Below are 13,626 nucleotides of genomic sequence, written 5' to 3' on the forward strand. Positions count from 1 at the left end.
TGACCGGTGTCAGTCCAGATCACTTTCCTGGGCTGCTTCTTAGAAGTCATCTCTGTCAAGGGTGCAACAATGCTGCCATACCCCTTGACAAACCACCTGTAGTACCCAGTGATTCCTAAAAGACCTTAGACACATCTTAAAGGGCTGCATCTGTGGGTGGCGCAACCAGCGCTGCAGGCCCACTAGCAGCATTTGTATTTACAAGCCCTGGTACTCCTGGTGCACTTTACTGGGGACTGACAGTAAACCAAATAAGCTAATCATGGAAATCAATTATATGTACACATTTCATAGGGAGCACTTGCACTGTGGCACTGATTGGCAGTGGCACAGTGCCCTGAGCAGCAAACACCAGCAAAACATCTTAGGCACATCAGCAGAAAGTGGAAGGGAGACTCACGCCAAGGTGCCAGGTCTAACAGTACTGCAAGCCATTTGGCTGGGCCGCACTGACTTATTTTCAAAGCAGAGGGATGCAACTTATTTACAACAATATGTTGTATCTACGTTTCCCCCTGTGTTGATGCACAAACTGCTAACATGCAACGGCACAGGCACCCTTGCACCACATGTGCTGCAGAATGCATAGAAAAAGGAAAAAAAGAGGAGAAAAGAATACATTTCTCCTCATCGCGCCTCCCTACGCCTCCCCTGGGGAGGTGGGGCATTCACCCGACTCCTCGTAAATCTGGAGATGTGTCTTGTTCCATGGGTGTTGCGGAGGAACACCCAGAGCAACACCCATGGAACGCCCCTTTCACGCAAAGTGCTGCATGTAAAGGGACCATGTTAGAATTGGAGGTCTCTGGTTGGCGCAGGTATGTACTTGCGACAAGCAGGGACCCTCTCCTCTAAGTCATGGCAAAGGATTACTCCCAGAAATAACCCCTGCTCACCCTCTAGGTAGTGTGGCGCAAGCAGTCTAGGCTAAACTCTGGAGTACATAGGGTTAAACATTTGCAACATCACACACAATGACCAATAACCCACCACACAATGACACCAAACTGTATTTTAGTAAAAATATATATCTTTATATATATACGTCAAGCAGGTTTAAAATACAGCCTTTACTTCTTTGCAGGATTCCAGTTATTTGTAAATATGCCACAGTTCTTTGTTCAGCGTTTTAAAATATTCTTAAAAGGTATTCTTGGGGCCTTCTGCCCAGTTTCCCCAGGGTACAATGTCCCCTAGCGCTTCTGTGCGCTTCCCAGCGCCTCTGTGCACTTCTAGCGAGGAAATCGGGCCCGGCCTGCCAAAGCTCACGCTTCTCGCGTGAGCGGCGAAAGGCACGACCGGGTCTGGCTCTGAGCGCGAGTCACACGGCTGTGTGGGACTCAATGCGGAGGGGGTGCCGGCCACAGAGGGTGTTAGGGGGGCCTCGGGGGGCCAGGAGCGGTGCGAGCCTCACGGAAGAGGGACGGCTCGTACCCTGATGCAAGGCTCCAGGACACGGAAAGGTCACAGAGGGCGGTGCGAGCTTGGAATGCAGGACGCTCGCACCGCGGGGCACAGTACCTTAGAGTTGACTTGGTGATTCTTGAGGCGGCCGGCTGGAAGGCTGTCCTTCGTCGCGTTGCTTCACTCAAGGGTGCGGCGAGCTGCGGCTCGAGGCAGGGCAGGTCACGGGTCACCCAGGGCGGCGGTGCTTAGTGGGCGCGAGGTCCTTCCTTCGGCATCCGCTTCAACCCTGAAGGAGGCGGCTGTGTGGGGCGACAATGGCAGTACGGTCCCCAAGTGCGGGAAGTATCCAGCCAAAGTGCCGATCGCAGATGTGCACTTTACAGCGGGGCTGTCTGGCAGGACCCCGATCAGAGGGGGATGACACAGGGCGGTAGTCCGTCTTTGCTGGGGAATCTACGGCGCGAGGCTCAGTGGATTTCGGGGCTTGGACCGGACGGGTCTTCCTTCGCTTTGTTCCCTTGGGCTCAAGTGCAGGTGCAGTCACGGTGCTCGGGCCAGCGGCGGGCTGGGCCTCACGTTGTTAATGCAATCCGCTTAGTCCACGGTCACGGTGCTCGGGGAATACAGATGTCCTGGGTCACGAGGAGCACGTCAGGGATGCACGACGCTCTCGGTCTCCTCGATCAGCGCTGCAGCGATAAGCAGCACACACAGCAGTTCCTTGATCAGGAGGGTTAGCGCCCACTGTTCCTGGGGCGCAGTTTAGGGGGCAAGTTCCACAGCAAGCCCTTGGAGATCTTTTGTAGAAGTTTGGCACAAAGTTCAATTAAAGTAAAAGTCTCTTTCAGTCTTTCCTTTCTCTCCTTCTGCAGCAAGGCACCCAACACAGGCCAGAGACAGCACTCCTCCTTGTCTTTCCAGGTCCTTCTCTTCGGGCAGAGTTTCTTCTGTAGCGCAAACAGGATCTAATTTACAAGGAGCAGGGCTCCTACTTCTATACAGAGTTTTCATTGTTCTTACAGGCCAGGGGGGCCTTTGCATAACTTCATTCAGTCTCTGAGTACTTTGTTGGGGGTACTCTGACTTCCGCTTTCAGGGTGAGGGGCAGGCACATCAGACGCTCCACAGGAGGTGGAGCCAGCATTGTGTGGACAGGGGCAGCCAGGAGTACCTTGTTGATGGTGCTTCGCCCTTCCTGGGCCAGGTGCAGGCTGAGTCATCAGTCGCCCCCCCAGGGGGGCGGAGCCAGCATTGTGGTGGCAGAGCACAGCCTGATTAAAAGTCCAGGGCCACTCCTACCTCCCACTAAGGTGTAATCCTTGCATTCACCACCTGTCATCCCCCAGCCCTGTCACTCACACAACCCAGACAGCCAGATACACATACTAGCAGAGGCGGGCTGAAATGGTTAGGCAAGCAAATGCTAACTTTCTAAAAGTAGCATTTGCAAACACAGGATATTAAAATAAACTTTACTAAAAGAAGTATTTTATTATTCTGAGTTCAGGCATACTAAACATGACTCTCTACCATGCTCCCTGAGCCTGCTGGGATTATAGAGTGTAATAATACCAGCAGCCCATCTGGCCTAAAGGGAGCAGGTAGCCTTACAATAGTGAAAAACGAATTTGGCAGTAATTCACTATTAGGACATGCCACACACATCAGGGCTTGTCCTACCTTACACTTACAATGCACCCTGCCCTAGGGCCTACCATAGGGGTGACTAATATGAAGTTAAGGGAAGGTTTAGGGGCTGGCAAGTGGGTGCACTTGCCCAGCCAGCATGACAGTACCAGACTGCACACAGGTTCAGCAATGGCAGACCCTAGACACATTTTAAGGCTGCTTCTGTGGGTGGCGCAACCAGCGCTGCAGGCCCACTAGCAGTATTGGCATTCACAAGCCCTGGCACTCCTGGTGCACTTTACTGGGGACTGACAGTAAATCCAATGAACCAATCAGGTATACCAATCACAGTTATACTTTTCATAGGGAGCACTTGCACTGCGGCACGGATTGGCCGTGGCGCAGTGCCCTGAGCGGCGGACACCAGCAAAAACATCTAAGGGACATCAGCAAAAAGTGGAAGGGAAACTCACGCCAAGGTGCCAGGTCTAACAGACCATATTTACAAGGACATGAAAAGTCATGCAGGGTGGCTTTTCATGTTCTTGTAAATATGGAGCAGTAAAATGCGCCACCGGTACATCACAAAAAGTGACGCTCTGGTGGTGCTAGGGACTTGTAAATCTGTCCCATGCACTTTAACAGGTCGTATCACAATTGTTTCACAGGCAGTGTGCACTTGTGAATTTCAAGTGTAGTCATATTATGAACGTTGTTAGAAAGGCAGAAACAAAATAAAATACACTAAAATGTCCACACCGGTCAGGGACAACAAAACTCTGCCCACAGCAGAATGCGCACTTGGAGCAAGACAACGTCCAAGCCACTGCCCTGGGGTTAGCAACTCAAACCCATGGGCATTCACCCTTCTGCCTATACTGGTGTGTGCCTAGACAGCACCAGAGACACCTTCAAACGGCAACTTACACCAGCAGGGACAGCACAACTCCACACAAATGTACATGTGTACGTAAGTTCATTTCAGTTTTTAGGTCGAGCCTGCGAAGGCTGCGCATGCGCAGTCTCGCTGGCGAGATTTAATGATTTGTAGTAGCTTTTAGTGAGAGGCTTTAAGCCCCGCCCCTCTTTCCCACTGGCCGGCGTCACCGTTTATGCTAAATGGTGGCCAGCCATTGGGAAAGAGGTTAGTGTGACATACACTTTTCTCTTTTTTGCCCGTTCCACTTGGACGGCCTTGCCTGCATTACGGCTGTTGTTAGCGATTTGTTATGTTTATGGGGCCATGTGTTTGAAACACATGGCCCCATAAAGATAACAAATCGACGGACTGTGTTGGTTTCTATTATCTCCGCCCAGGGCGCTGTCTTAACAAAGTGCAGCTTTGGCCTCCTTGGAGGCATGGCAGGCTTAGTTAGCCTTGCTGGGGTTCACACATTGTTAGACGGACCGGGAGGGTCGGCCGAGGATAAGGGGAGCGGTCTCCAGGGAGAGCCGACTCCAGTGACCGTACAGACAAGTAACTTCCCCCCCCACAGACGGACACCACACAAGGGTAAGGTTCAACGAGACTTTATAGGCGGTTCTTAAAGTACGATAAGATGGTACAAGGAGGTCTGGACTCAGGGGTCCCCTCGATTCTGGTCTCTGGTTTGGGGAAAGGGTAGCGGGACAGTCTTGGTTACCAAAAGATGGAAATAGCTCTCAATCCTCGAGCTCGGCGTTCTAGATGATCGGGCCGCGGCGGAGCCAGCAGGTCCCGAGATGGACGAAGGAAGCGACGGTCCGCGGCGGAGCCAGCAGGTCCCGATGAAGATGATGGTTGTAAACGGTCCGCGGCCACGCCAGCAGGTCCCGACGACGATGAAGGATACGAAGGTTACGAAGGTTGCGGCAGCACCAGCAGGCAGGGTGATGGTGCACAAGGCAGAGCTATGGCAGCGCCAGTAGTCCGTCAAGGATGAGTTCTTCTTTACGTCTCTCGACTCCAAGATACAACTGCCTTCCTGCTCTGGAGCTGCCCCAGTTATAGGGCTGGTGTTCTTTGATGTCCGGACCCTCGCACTTGGAGGTCGGGAGGTCCGGGATGGGGGAGTCCAGACACCCAGCAGGGGGTGGGGCCAGCGCCCGGGGAGGCGATGGGCGAGCGGCACTTGGCGGGGAGAGCCATCGACACCTCTTTCTCCCATTGACTTGCCAAGTAGCCCGCTCACCTCCTGGGTGGATGGTGGTGCCGGGATGTCTGAGGCCTGGCCAGGCCCAGGGTTGAGGTCGATCGGGGGCCAGGCGGCCTCGTGGTGGAGTGTCCAAGATGGCGCCCAGGATGGGCGCGCGGGCCAGCAGTGGATCGGGTCCACGAGGTCGATATGTTCGAAGGCAGGGGTCCTTGAGGGGACGGAGGACGTGCAATGGTGGTGTGTGGTACCTGGGTGACCGGGCTCGGGCCGGTTTGGGCCGGGGGAGAGCGGCCCTTCATGTGGCCTGTCCAACACACATGACTCGCAGATCACATAAGATGTCAGCAGCGAGTGTTTATTCCATGTGCTGTCTCCCCACTCGTTTATTTGTTGCAGTTTCCGGTTCCATAAACTTCGAATTAAAAGACAGTCTCCTGTGATTCTCGCGGTGTCTCCTCAGTGCTATTGACAGTTTTTTAATATAAATATTTCTGCATTGCAGCCTGCTGGCAGTGAGCGTATGACACGGGCCATTATGGGAGCGGGGTGCTCATGGCTCGGTGACTGCCCTCTTCTCCTCCTCTGTCCTCTTCTCTCCTAGCGTCTTCCTCCTCGGCCCTCTTCTCCTCTGTCCTCTTTTCCTCTGTCCTCTTCTCCTCTGTCCTCTTCTCATCTGCCCTCTTCTCCTCTGCCCTCTTCTCCTCTGCCCTCTTCTCCTCTGTCCTCTTCTCCCCTCTCCACTTCTCATCTGCCCTCTTTTCCTCTGTACTCTTCTCCTTTGCCCTCTTCTCCTCTGTCCTCTTCTCCTCTGTCCGCTTCTCCTCTGTCCTCTTCTCCTCTGTCCTGTTCTCCTCTGTCTTCTTGTCCTCTGTCCTCTTCTTCTCTGCCCTCTTCTCCTCTGTTCTTTTCTCCTATGCCCTCTTCTCCTCTGTTCTTTTCTCCTCTGCCCTCTTCTCCTCTGTTCTTTACTCCTCTGTCCTTTTCTCCTCTGCCCGCTTTTCCTCTGCCCACTTCTCCCCTGCCCTTTTCTCCTCTGTCCTCATCTCCCCTAGCATCTTTCTCCTCAGCCCCCTCCTTCTCTGTCCTCTTCTCCCGTCTCCTCTTCTCCTCTGTCCTCTTCTCCCTGCTCCACAACACACTGGCACATCAAGGCGAAACTAAAAATGAAGAAGGAGCATTGCTTCTTAACAGACATTTCCATGAACTTGCTAACACGTATTCAATCAATCAATCAATCAGAGAATTTATAAAGCGCACTACACACCTGCGAGGGTCTCAAGGCGCTGGAGGGGAGGGGGGCTGCAGCTAGCGGTCAAAGAGCCAGGTCTTGAGTAGTCTCCTGAAGGTCTGTAGGTCTTCTGTCTGGCGTAGGGGTAGAGGGAGGACGTTCCATGTCTTGGTGGCTTGGTGTGAGAAGGACCTGCCCCCGGCGGTGTTTCTGTGGATGCGTGGGACGGTGGCCAGTGAGAGGTCGGCGGAATGGAGTTCTCTGTTGCGTACGTAGAATGACAGTCGGCTGTTGAGTTATTCTGGGCCGGTGTTGTGGAGTGCTTTGTGTGCGTGGGTCAGGAGTTTGAAGGTGATTCTTCTGTCGACAGGGAGCCAGTGCAGGTCTCTCAGGTGGGGAGTGATGTGGTCTTGGCGGGGACGTCGAGGACCAGGCATGCCGAGTCGTTCTGGATTCTTTGCAGTCTGCTGATGAGCTTGGACGGGGCCGTAGTCGAGTCTGCTGCTGATGAGGGCATAGGTGACAGTTTTCCGTGTGTCTGTAGGGATCCATCTGTAGATCTTGCGGAGCATGCAGAGGGTGTAGAAGCAGGTTGAAGAGACTGCGTTGACTTGTTTGGTCATGGTGAGTTTTGAGTCGAGGATGACTCCCAGAATGCGTGCGTGCGTGGTTGGTAGGAGTCGGGGTGGTGCCCAGGGAGGTGGGCCACCAGGAGTTGTCCCAGGCGGAGGGGTTGGACCCAAGGAGGAGGATCTCTGTCTTGTCCATGTTCAGTTTGAGCCGACTGTCTTCCATCCAGTTGGCGGCAGCCTTCATACCACAGTGCAGGTTGGCTTTGGCGGTGAGGGGGTCCTTGGTGAGGGAGAGGATCAGCTGTGTGTCGTCGGCATATGAGATTATGTTGAGATCGTGGAGTCTGGTGATGCGAGCGAGTGGAGCCATGTAGATGTTGAAGAGCGTTGGGCTGAGGGATGATCCTTGCGAGACGCCGCAGATGGTCTTGATGACTCCTGAGTGGAACGGGGGAAGGCCGACTCTTTGGGTTCTGTCGGAGAGGAAGGAGGTGATCCATTCTAGGGCCTTGTCACAGATCCCTGCGCCGTAAAGGCGTGTGCGTAGTGTGTGATGGCAGACGGTGATGAAGGCGGCGGAGAGGTCCAGGAGGATGATGTGGTGGGGAAGAGGGTCGGGATGGGGCGCCGGAGTGGATGGTGCTCACGCTGGTAAATGCGGTGAGGTGGTCGTGGTCGGTGGGTGCCGGTGGTAACTGTGTGGTGGGGTTGGTGGGGCGCGTCCGAGGATTGAGGCTGTTGTGGATGTCGGTGATCTTGCGGTGGAAGAAGGCAGCGAGGGCGTCGCAGAGGGCTTGAGATGGCGGGATGTCGTTGGTGCAGGAGCCAGGGTTTGAGAGTTCCTTCACGATGTTGAAGAGCTCCTTGCTGTTGTGTGTGTTGTTGTTGAGGCGGTCTTTGAAGGAGGACTTCTCGTGGTCCTGATGAGGTGGTGGTGGTTGTGGATGGCGTCCTTGAGGCTGTGTGGCTATCAGGCGTTTTCTCATTGCGCCAGGTGTTTTCTCGTTTCCGACAGACGCGCTTGGAGGCTAGGAGTTCCGGGGTGAACAAGCTTGCTCTTTGGCTGGGGTCCCTGTTGGTGTGCTGTTTCATTGGGGCTAAGGTGTTGGCGCAGTCTTCCATCCAGTGTCTGAGGACGCGGACCCCCTCCGCGGGGTCGGTGGTGTTGGTCGGGGGGTTGAGTGCGAGGTGAGCTTGTAGTAGTTCCTTGGTGATTTTCCCCCCGCAGCGTCTAGGGATCTGTGGGGTGCGGTGGCGTGAGACGGGTTTCTGGAAGCTGAAGTGGATGCAGTGGTGGTCGGTGCAGGTGAGCTCAGAGGCGTGGCTGAAAGCGACGTGGGGACTGGAGGTGAAGATGGCGTTGAGCGTGTGGCCGGCGATGTGGGTGGGTGTTGTGACGTTCTGTGTTAGTCCGAGGGTGGAGAGGTTGTCGATCAGGGTGGATGAGTTGCTGTCATTGTTGTTTTCCAGGTGGTAGTTTGGGTCACCAAGGAGGATGTAGTTGGAGGAGGTCAGGGCGTGCGTGCTGATGAAGTCTGCGATGGAGTTGCAGATTTGGGGGCGGGGTCCGGCTGGTCTGTAGACGAGGGTGCCTCTTAAGGTGGTCGTGGGGTCCCTGTGAATCTGGAAGTGCATGTGTTCAGAGGTGTTCAGGGTGTCGGTGGTGCTTGTGGAGACTCTGATGGTGCTCCTGTGGATGATGGCGATTCCTCCACCGACTCCTTTAGTGCGGTCCCTGCGGGTGATCTTGTATCCGTCGTGGATGGCTATGGCGATGTCTGGGCGTCGATTTCGTTCAGCCAGGTCTCTGTTAGGAAGGCGATGTCTGATGATGTGGAGTCGAGCAGGTCCCAGAGCTCGACGGCGTGTTTGCTTGCGGAGCGGGTGTTGAGCAGGATGCATCTGAGCTGATTTCGTTCGGTCGTGGTTGGTGGCTCGTTGTCTTTGGTGCAGGAGAAGCTGCAATTCCGGCAGGTGAAGGGGCTGCGGGTGCGCTTGGGCGCGGCCTTGTTGCATTTGGATGGTCGTCCGAGGTTGAGTGCGATGAGGGTGTTGGCATCATACCGGATATGGGCTTCGTGGGTGGTGCTTGGTCCAGGGGTCGTGGCGCTGGGCGTGGTCCAGGCGCGGACGGGCGCAGACGGGCTTGCCTTAGGCGGGCCTTCGTCGCGCCAGCGGCGCAGCTGCCATGAATGTAAATGTATGTATGTGTACGTGTATGGGCTGGTGGGAGCGACGAATCAGCAGCAGGGGAGCGGAGCCGCAGGGGAGGCAGCGGCGGGAAAAAGCTGGCAGCAAGCGCGGGGAGCGAGGGAGAGGGGCGGGGTACAGAAGGAAGGGGTTGGGGCAATCAGCAGGAAGGCGGTGAAGCAATCAGGGCGGCAAAATCACCGGGGGCCAGCAACCGTGAGGCCAGGAGCACACGGAGTGCTCAGGAGCAGCGCACAGGCACATGAGCAGCGCACAGGCAGGTCAGGAGGTGATCACGGAGGCAGATAGCGGCGGAGCTGCAGCGGGAGGGAAGCGACCTACCAGAGGGTCAAGGGTTAGCCAGCAATGTATGCTAACTCACTTACAATCCATTACATACAACTCTTGAAATAAGGTGGAATCCAAAAAAATATTAACAAGCATTGAAAATGTAATAGGTCTCGCCTTTCATAAAGTGAAAGCCATTTGTTTTGCTATACAATACCATTAGCAAAGGAAAGGGCTTTAACTTCATCAAAGGTGAGACCTATTGCATTTCCAATGCTTGTTTATATAAGAAAGCTGCTTTCAACCTTTGTCCCACCCCTCCGCTCTCTGACTCCTCCCGCCGCCTTCTGCCTGCTCTGAACTCTGAAGCCGCCCCTTTTCAACCCATGACCACTCCTTACAAAACTACTCCCTGCTCCCCTCTCAGACCCCCCCCCGCCCTGCTCTCAACTTTGCCAAACACACGCGCTTTCAAGAGCACAAACCCCAACGCAACGCACGCACAAAGGGAAGTTTTGTTCTTTTTTTCTGGTTTCCTTCCTCACTGCCGGCCCACGGTGTGAGGTCCTTCTGCTGTTTACTGTGTGTGTGTAAAGCGCTCTGATACCTGCGGGTGAAGCTAGCGCTTTATAGAACTTTATAAATATAAAATAAAATAAATAAACGAATCTACTAACTATTAACCTCTAATCTTGCGTTCCCGGGTAGCGTGCTACTCGCTGTCAAGAGCGTCAGTGCCTCGCCGGGGGCGAGTGTTGTGCCCTCAGGGACCCTCAGGGCACAGACAGGGGTCCGCAGGCTCTGGTCTCCTCGAACTGCCCCGCCCCTGCCCTGACCGGAAGTGGTGTCCAGTGAGTGGCCCCTCCCTTCGGTCTGGTGCAGGGTTCTAGTGGCCTCTGCACCATTAATGACAGCTTACAATTACAAATACCACACGCCCGACCGTGCAACGCAACACTACAACAACCGAGCACACTCTGCGGTGACCAGGCGGCGCCAGAACCACGTCAGCAGAACCTTAATGGCTGCCCACACCCGGGTGTGGCAACACCTCGAGCATCGCCGCCACACTTCGCCCACAGCAAGCTGAGCCAACACAACCACCAGGACGCACCAGCCCTCCACCCACAGGAGCAGACTGACCGCCACCCTCTGCCCTCACCCGACTGTGCCAACACAAGGCTGTGCCAACCCTCTACCCACACTGCCAGAGCGGCCGCCACCACCTGCCCTCACAAGTCTGTGCCAGCACAACCACCAGGACGCCCCAGCCCTCCACCCACAGGAGCAGAGACGGACCCCGAGCCTCTGCCCTCTCCAGGCAGCGAGTGACCCCACCTCACTGCCCCCCTCTCTCAGACCAGGCTGTGTCTGCGCCAGAAAGCTCTGCCCACTCCAGGGAGGCCTTCAAGCCACTACTCACGGTTGAGTAGTCCCTCAGGAGGCCGTGCCAACACCCGATGAGCTCTGCCACCTGCCACCCCTCCTGCCTGCACGGGTGAGAAGAGCCAGGCTGTGCCCGCACGAGAGAATTACCCCACCCCCCACCCCCACCCCAAGGAGATAACATGACACAACATTCAAAGGTCAAGACAGGATAGGATTCTTCCCAGGCGCAGCGCCCAAAATAAGCAGCGCTGACCTCAGGGCGCTGTGCCAGAGGCTGCAGCGAGAGGGATCTGTGAGCTGTGCAGGGCTGAAGATGCCAGCCAAGGAGGGGGCACCCTCCTCAGGGGGCGGGGGGGGGGGGAGCCAAGGAGGAGGAACCCTCCTCAGGGGGGGGGGCAGCCAAGGAGGGGGCCCCCTCCTCTAGGGAAGGGGATGGGAGCCAAGGAAGGGGCACCCTCCTCAGGGGGCGGGGGGGGGGAGCCAAGGAGGAGGCACCCTCCTCAGGGGGGGGCAGCCAAGGAGGGGGCCCCCTCCTCTAGGGAAGGGGGGGGGAGCCAAGGAGGGGGCACCCTCCTCAGGGTGGGGCGGGGCAGCCAAGGAGGAGGCACCGTCCTCTGGGGGGGGGGGGGGGGGGCAGTGTTACATGCCCACAGCCCACCTGTCAGTCAAGAAGGAACACGCAGTCAAGACAGTAATATTACTCCAGGCTTCAGCCCGCAGTCTCTGCCGACGCCCCCCCCCCCCCCCCCCCCCCCCCCTTCCATGAGCCGAGACACCAGCCCCAGCCCCCGAGAGGCTGCCCCCATCTCATGCTTACAACCTGGCATATTTGGTCTCGGGAGGGGGAGGGGAGGCAGATGGTGCCCCCGCCCCAGCACCTTGGTTCTCTGGTGCCACTTGGCACCACCAGCAGCTGCAGACCCTGCCCCAGCCCTCCAGGCCGGTCAGCACCTCGTGGCCCCACCTCATGCTTACAACCTGGCATCTTCGTATCGGAGCCTGTCAAGGGGGCCAGATGGTGCCCCCGCCCCAGCACCTTGGTTCTCTGGTGCCACTTGGCACCACCAGCAGCTGCAGACCCTGCCCCAGCCCTCCAGGCCGGTCAGCACCTCGTGGCCCCACCTCATGGTTACAACCTGGCATCTTCGTATCGGAGACTGTCAAGGGGGCTAGATGGGGCCCCCGCCCAAGCACCTTGCTTTTGGTGTCACTTGGGCCCCACCAGCAGCGGGAACCCCTGCCCAAGCCCCCCAGGCCGGTCAGAGGCCTGAAGCCCCCACCTCATGCTTACAACTTACAACCTGGCAGATTTAGTTTGGGGGAGGGGGGCTCGACTCCTTGGTTCTAGTGTCCTATGGGCCCCACCACCGGCTGCAGACTCAGCCCCTGCCCTCCAAGCCGTCCAGAGCCGCCAAGGTTTCAGATTACCTATGCGTTAGTCTCACTCTTAATGCGTAGTAAAGGTTGGGGCCCTTCCTCTGGTGCAGGGGCTGCGGGGGCTCCTGAGTCTCTCATATCTCACAGATATGGTAGAACTGGGCTGAACTGGGCTCCCTGAGGGACCGGTGCCCCTGAAAGGTTGGGGCCCCTCCTGCGTTGCTGGGCCCTGCGTTACGTCACTGTTCTGCATGCTGCGCCTCTCCATTTGGCGTAAATCCCGTCATTAGCTGCCAAGATGTCTACAAGTGGGGGGGTCACAACATGTACAGATGTCTGTGTAGGGAAATGTATGTGGCCCCCAACATCAAACTATGAATCTGATTGGTTGCGGCGGGGATCACGCTGCACTGTCCGCCACCCTAGACGTTAACATGTCACGTGCAGTCACAGCACTTGGCCCACTCCCATAACCATACACGTCCCTTTCGGGGTGCGTGGCCCTCAGCTATGACCGAACATTAAAGAGGTGCCCCATAGGGGTATCTTTGCCACATACTGGCTGTACGACTGAATATCGAGCCCTGAATATCCCGATACAAGAATACTGAGGGCAGAATATCGAAAGGTAAGTGCCCACAGCGATGCCTGGGCACAGGTATTCTTAATTTTAGATTTGAGTCGTTAAGTTGACATCTCTTTCTCGTGCTCCCCTTTGCCCCACGTTTCTGCTAACGTGTGAAAGTGTCGTATGTTCATCTGTGACGCGCACTGATGCCCGGCGGTCTGTACAGTCGGTTCCAGGGTCATACATGGAGATTTTTCTGTGCTCCTTCGGAGACGCTTCGTTTTAGGCGGATAAAACCTGCAGCCCTGCTGACTCTGACATCCATCCTTCTAAGGAAGATAACCTCTGCACTGCGACCAGCTCCGTGATACCTAAGACCAGGGTATGGGGTGTCGGCTATCCCAACTGATCCGACAGAAGGGACCCCGCTGTGTCGCTAGGATAGTATCAGACACAGATCGGGGAGAGCAGGCGCACCTCGGCAGCCATACTATGGATAGTATCAGACACAGATCGGGGTGAGCAGGCGCACCTCGGCAGCCATACTATGGATAGTATCAGACACAGATCGGGGAGAGCAGGCGCACCTCGGCAGCCATACTATGGATAGTATCAGACACAGATCGGGGTGAGCAGGCAAACCTCGGCAGCCATACTATGGATAGTATCAGACACAGATCGGGGTGAGCAGGCAAACCTCGGCAGCCATACTATGGATAGTATCAGACACAGATCGGGGTGAGCAGGCAAACCTCGGCAGCCATACTATGGATAGTATCAGACACAGATCGGGGAGAGCAGGCGCACCTCGGCAGCCATACTATGGATAGTATCAGACACAGA

General features: G+C 56.1%; 1 protein-coding gene across 1 annotated transcript in view; it reads right to left on the reverse strand.

Moving 5' to 3' along the window:
* Positions 1-10,956, reverse strand: part of LOC147689525 (glutamate carboxypeptidase 2-like) — a 442,929-nt gene extending 431,973 nt beyond the window's left edge. The window contains exon 1 of the mRNA XM_086936914.1: positions 10,873-10,956. The gene's annotated coding sequence lies outside the window, so the exon portion shown is untranslated. The remainder of the gene's footprint in view (positions 1-10,872) is intronic.
* Positions 10,957-13,626: the final 2,670 nt, after the last annotated feature.

Source organism: Lissotriton vulgaris, chromosome 9 (genome assembly GCF_964263255.1).
Source record: "Lissotriton vulgaris chromosome 9, aLisVul1.2, whole genome shotgun sequence".
In the NCBI taxonomy this organism is placed as follows: domain Eukaryota; kingdom Metazoa; phylum Chordata; class Amphibia; order Caudata; family Salamandridae; genus Lissotriton; species Lissotriton vulgaris.